The following is a 6,837-nucleotide window of genomic DNA, read 5'->3' as shown; positions in this document are numbered from 1 at the left end:
CAGACCTCAGCATAACCAACTTCCTCCTGCACTCACCCCTTGGACTAGTGACCATCAGCTTGTGCTGCCCTGTGAAGCTCGTTTTCCATCACACCTGCATTCTCAGCCATGAGGCCTTTATTTGCTGTGGTCCTTGGGGCTCTGCTTCCATCGCTGACTCTAAACACCATGGAGACAGGGCTGGGCTGGTTGTGTCGGCTTATTATGATGTTTTTCTTCATTGTGTCTCCAGGCTGGCACACAGGAGATGCTTAATAAATAGCCTTCCAAGAATGCACAGTCCAATGAACAAAACTGATGCATACACAGCCTGACCTCAGTGCTACCGGTCAGAGCCCGGGGAATCCAGAGGGGGTGGATCACCCTGCCTGGGGACTGTTGAGAAGACCACCCCAGGATGACTCCACCAGTTCTGCTGATGGTAAGACCTCCTTCTGGGACTGTAACCAGTGGCTCAGAACCTATCGCTTTAAAAGTAGGGTTGTTTGTTTTCTTTCCCCCCAAAGTGTTGCTTTGTTCTTCTTTTGCTAAAGTTCCCATGCCACCTTCCTGCCCCACCAAATCACCTTGTGAACCTACCTGCCCCCCACTCCATACTGTGGACTTGGAGTTTCTACCTGAGATAAAGTTCAGCGTCACATCCAAATGTGAAGAAATAACTGTGCAGTGACTCTTTCAGAAAATTCATGAACATTTTAAATATGTTTAGTCTCAGCACTCATTCCTGGGAGACCCCGCCCTTGTTATTTTTCTTTTGCCTTTAATACAGTTCTACATGCGTGACAAAATGTTGCCTCAAGGACATTTTAATTCTTTTGTAACAGTCTTATTATAAAACTGAAACGTCTAAATGGTGTCCATGATTTCCTCAAAAACATGTGGTCCTGAAAGGTCTAAGAAGAAAAGAACAGCCAAGTGCCCAGATTTTGGTTTCTAAATCTTGTTTCCCACTGAAAGGAGCCAGGGCTCCTTGGAGACATGACTGATTCCAAATCTGGGGCATGGAGAGAACAGTTGTCTCCCTCATCTTGCTGTGCCAGAGAGCAAGGAAGTGAGGGTGTGTTGAAAGGACATGGGGGCCAGCTTGCAGGGGTTCCTCTGGCCAAATGTAGGCCAATTAGAATATCAGAAAGAATAGTGATGGTGATGGATTATAGGACACTGAGATTTAAAAAAAGATCTATGAGTCCACAGTGATTCTCAAATAAGGTTGGAGAAGGAGATGACGGAAAAACAGTTTTTTACAGAAAAAGACAGCTAGTAGGTGTTAGAAGAATGCTAGGATTAGAACATTATTGTTTTCCAATCACTATTGCAATCATTGATGAGAGCAAGGGCTATCCACTGACGCTAAAGCCTCGGGTAGACACTGCTGCTGAACAGGATATTTGTGCTCTCGTGAAGCATCCTCACAGGTTGACTGTAATCTCCATTATGATGGAGGGATCTGGTGGCACCATCTAACCACTAATGAGACAAACCAACCTTCTGTGCCCTGAGATGTACTCAGTATCTGGACCCAAAATGCTTAACCTGAATTTAACTGAGAGGAACCAGCCAGAAAAAAATCCCAGTTGTGGGGCATTCTACAAACCAACTGCCCTGAATGCTTCAAAAATGTCAGTCACAAAAAAATAAATATCACAATGAGATGCAATCCTACATCCATTAGGGTAGCTATTTAAAAAAAAAAAGAAAATAAGCATGGGAAAGGATGTGGGAAAATGGGAACACTTTACACAGCTTGTGGGAATGAAAATAGTGCAGCCACTGTGGAAAACAGTATGGTTTCCTCAAAAAATTAAACATGGAATTACCATAGGACCCAGCAATTCCACTCCTGGGCATAGACCCAAAAGATTTAAAAGCAAGGACTTGAGCAAATATTTGTACATCCATGTTCATAGTGTTATTCACAATTGCCAAAATGTGGAAGAAATTCAAGTGTCCATCAACAGATGGATGAATAAACAAAACATGGTTTATCCATACAATGGAATATTATTCAGCCTTGAAAAGGAAGGAAATTCTGACATAAGCTACAACACGGGTGAAGTTTGAGGACAATATGCTAAGTGAAAAAAAAGATAAACATTGCCTGATCTGATTTAGATGCAATAACTATAGTAGTCAGAGTCACAGAGACAGTAAGTAGAATGGTGGGTGCCAGAGGCTGGGGCAGGGATGGGGAGTTAGTTTTTAATGGGAACAGAGTTTCCGTTTGGGATGATGAAAAGAGTGCTATAGATGGGGGGTGGTGATGGTTGCACAATCCTGTAACTGTATTTAATGCCAATGGTAATTTTTATATTATGTATGTGTAGCTAGAATAACAGTAAATAAGCAGATGATAAAGCTAGGGAATTGTTCTAGACTAAATTAGAAAAAAGAGACACGTCAAACAAACAGATAATAAAGCTAGGGAACTGTTCTAAATTAGAAAGAAGAGACACAACAAATAAAGGCAATGAGTGGTATTTGATCAGATCCTGGATTCAAAAAATAAGCTACAAAGTATATTAGGGAACCACCAAGAAAGATCTAAATTAGACCTGTATATAAGATTAGTATTTTTATATTCATGTCAAAAATGAAAATAACAAATTAAAACAGTGCAGTTCTGGAGTGGACCCGGCTCTTCTGGGCGGAAACCTATCCCTTGCATTCTGAGCAGGTAACATTTGCATGTGTGTTAAAGACTTTGCCATTTATTTTAGGCCCTATAGACCTGCAGTTACAGAGGTGAGACCTACCTCTGTGTATTTCCCACAGTCTCCTTGGGAATGGAAGCCAGGGGCACACCTCCAGGAGGGTGATGGCATCCTCTCGCTCAGGGGCCCCTCAGTTTCTCCCTCAGGGTCTTGCAGAGCTAAAGGCAATGCTGCTGAAGTGAATTACCAACCTCCTCCCTCCCTGCCTGGAATGGGCCCTCTGTGTCCTTCTGAAGCCGTGGAGGGTCTTCCTTTCACATCCATGATGGAGCCCAGGGTCTCTAACTAGGACCAGTGCCCTCATTTGCAGGGCCCAGTGTAAAAAAGCAGGCCCCTTTTTCAAAAACTATGAAGAATGTCAAGATAGTGACAGCAGAGGGTGAAACCAAGCTCAGGTCCAGCCCTTCCAAGCACTGGACTCCACTGACCACACACCTACAATGCTGGCCAGGCCTCTGATGAATTCCTCCGCCCCAATTCCCTAGCCCCGGGCTCCTGTCATTTTCGCACCTCTCCGCGTGAGGTGTGTCAAACAGACAGACAAAGAGGAGAAGGACCAGCTCCGGGGTCCCCGCACCCTTCTGATTTTCAAGATTTGAACTGAGATAAACACACTAAATGACAAACGGCAGCGAGAGGGAAGCCGCTCCTCCCCTAGCAGCTGCTGCCTGGGGACCCTCAGAATCTCTGGAAGGAAATACCAGCTAACCTCCTCCCCCTTGAACGTGGTGCTAGCTACGGTGCCCGCCCCCCAGGGAAATAAGGGATGCCTTGACGGTCGCTCTCCCTGAGTGCCTTGTCACATCTAGAGCTAGTCCTGTGACAGTGTCAACCGTGGGGAAGGTACATCCCATGGGGAGGGAAGGTCTGGTATGGGGTGGCGCCAGCGAGAGAACACAGGTGAGTAGCGGATAATTTCCCGTCCCGTGATTTGCATGTCATGAATATTCAGAGCCCTCTCCACACCGCCCCAGCCCGAACTTCGATGTAGACCAGAGGAAGTGCTGGGCGCGCTCCCCAGGGCTCAGGGCTCCCCAGGGCTCAGGGCTCCCCAGGGCTCAGGGCTACCCAGGTGAGCTGAAGTCCCCAGGCGTGATGCCTCCAGGCAGGTGCTCGGGGCTGGACGCGTGCCCCCTGACTACAGAGACATCACCCTCCCTGACGAGTGGTGCTTCATTTCTGTCAGTAACGGAACATTTTCTTAAGTGACCCTGGATATAGTGGCTCAGCTAGTGACTAAGTGAACATGGACCCCCGAGACTGAGGTGTTTCTTTCTTAACAGATTTGCTCAGTGTCTTAAGACGGTAAGTCAAGGGGGCCAGGGCAAATGATCCAGACTTGGAATTAAAGAGGGGATGTTTGTGAAAATCTGAGCTTTCAGTACTGGTTAGAAGTTAACACACAGGCTTGAGGCTCCAGGGAGTGGATCCCCACGTAGGAAGGAGGATGGTCCTCAAGGCTTTCCTGCTGGGAGCTGGAGGAATCTGCAGCTTTTTTCTTCTATTCATTTTAATTTTTTTATTATGCTGAGAACATTTAACCTGAGACCTGCCCTCTGACAGATAAAGTGCACAGTACATGATTAACCACAGGCTCCGTGACACACCGAGATCTCAAGAACTTATTTGTCTTGTGTAACGGAAACTTGACACCCTTTGAACTGCTGCTCCCCACTCCCTTCCCTCCAGCCCCTGAAAGTCCACCGTGCTATTCTTTGCTTCAATGAATTGGACTATTTTAGATACCTCCTATCACAATAGCCAAGACGTGGGAGCAACCTGTATGTCCACCCACAGATGCATGGATTTTAATAAGTGCTAGAACCATACACTGGAACATTATTCAGCCTGAAAACAAGAAGGCAATCCTGCCATAGGCACACCATATATGAGGCTTGAGGACGTTATGCTGAGTGAAATGAGCCAGCCACGGAAGGACAGATGTTGCATGATTCCACACCTGTGGAGGAATCTATCTGTAGCCTCTGATTGTGAAATAATAGAAAAAAAAATAGCGTGTGTATATGTGTGTGTCTGCCACCAGTTTCTGGCACAGATTTTCTAAATTTCTTGGAATTTCCTCTTGGTGACCAGAGCATCTTTTGTTCTAATGAGGTGACTCTGGGTGGGCTCCTGGATGGGGGAGCTGGTCAGGAGAAAGACCAAGCCATGATTAGAAGCTTGGAATTGGAGTCCTGCCTCCTATCCTCCAGAGAGAGGAGAGGGACTACAAAGTGAGTTACTAATAGATCTTGTCTGCGTGATGAAGCCTCCATAAAAATCCCTAAAGTATGGGGTTTGGGGAGGTTCTGTGTTGGGGAACGCATCCATGTGCCCGGAGGGTACCACCCCCCAACTCCATGGGGACAGAAGCTCTCGCACTTGGCACCCTCCCAGACCTCGCCCTTTGTAGCTCTTCATCTGTTTGTTCATCTGTGTCCCTTATCATATCCTTTATAATAAACGCTAAACCTAAGTGTTTCCCTGAGTTCTGAGCTGCTCTAGCAAATTATCAAACCTGAGGAATGGGTGGTGGGGACCTCTGATTCAGAAGTACAGGTGACAACCTCGGACCTGGGACTGGCATCTGAAGTGGGGGCAGCCTCCTGGGACCGAGCCCTTTGGCTGCAGGGTCTGATGCTGACCCCAAGTAGAGCTGGAACTGCATTGGAGTGTGGGACACCCAGCTGGGGTCGCTGAATTGCTCGGTGTGGACAACCTGCACGTCTGGTGTCAGAAGTGCCCCATGAGCTGTGAACAGATGGAACTCAGAGGAGAGTTTCCCTGTAGGCTGCACGAATGCTGGGAAGGCTGGTTTGGTTTATCTCGCTGCTGGTGCCGGAAAGGAAATCTTAGCTTATGGAGAAGGAAGGGAGCTCAGGGGGTCAAACTGTCCAGGACACAGGGTGATGGACTGTCCACCAAAGTCTCCAGAAGACTCTTTGACATCCTGCAAACTCTTCTCAGACGCTGCCCCAGTGGTGATGCCCTCGGAGGTGTCTGTGAGTCTTTCCCCGCTGGCCGCTGCTCAGTCAGAGTCCGTGTTGGTAGGGCCATCCTGCTCCGGGCGAGGGGACAGCAGCCTCGCTGCAGGCGGTGGGTTAGAGCAGGAGGCTCTGGAGGCAGCACCAGAAGAGGCTATTTTGACTCTTGCTTTATTTCCTTGGCACCTCGCGGGACTGAGGACACCATCTTTCCGGGGAGGATACAGAGATCCCGGCAGCATCATCACCCCAGCAGGAAGTGGCAGAGAGATTTACATTCCAGGTAGGAAGCAGCCCTGAAGGTGACAACAGGGCACCGCACTCTTTCTGGTGATGTGGCTGAAATGAAAGTCACCTTAAACAGTGGCAGCGGTGTCAGGACATTTTCCCCCAGACACCCCCCCCCAAAAAAAGAGGGCGAATACCATTGTTCAGCAGACTTTCTGTTTCTTACTCTGTGCTGATGCTGACACAACCAGCAAGGGGTGGTGAATTGATTCGAGGTGAGTTATCAATGGAGACATGGAGACTGGACTCATGATGATAAGAATACACGTTCTTTTACAAAACTCATGTCCGCTCACAACCATCACCTCATGAGAGCTCCTCGCAGAGCAGGAAGTGAGAATGTGAATTATCCCCACTTCTCAGGGGAGCAGGCCCGAGGGACCACAGCCTGGTTCTTCCAAGTCTTAAAACTAGCATTGGACCTACCTATGAAACAGAAACAGACTCACAGACATAGAGAACAGACTCGTGGTTGCCAAGGGGAAGGGGAAGTGGGGGAGGGAAGGGTTGGGAGTTTGGGATTAGCAGATGCAAACTATTATGTATAGAATGGATAAACAACAAGGTCCTACTGTAGAGCACAGGGAACTATATTGAATATCCTGGATTAAACCACAATGTAAAAGAATATTTTAAAAATGTATATATATGTATAACTGAATCACTTTGCTGTACAACAGAAATTAACACAACATTGTAAATCAATGATACATCAGTTTAAAAAAAAGAAAGAAAAAAAAAAGCTACCTTTGGGTCCCTCCCACCGAGGTCAAAGTCGGGGCTTTGGGATCTGCCGTGCCCCAAACATTCCCCATGATTTGGGGCTGCAGGCAGCAGAAAACCAACCTAAAGTA

This window comes from Grampus griseus (genome assembly GCF_964374135.1).
Source record: "Grampus griseus genome assembly, chromosome: 1".
NCBI lineage: Eukaryota > Metazoa > Chordata > Mammalia > Artiodactyla > Delphinidae > Grampus > Grampus griseus.
The sequence above is the reverse complement of the archived record's forward strand: the minus strand, read 5'-3'. Positions refer to the sequence as shown.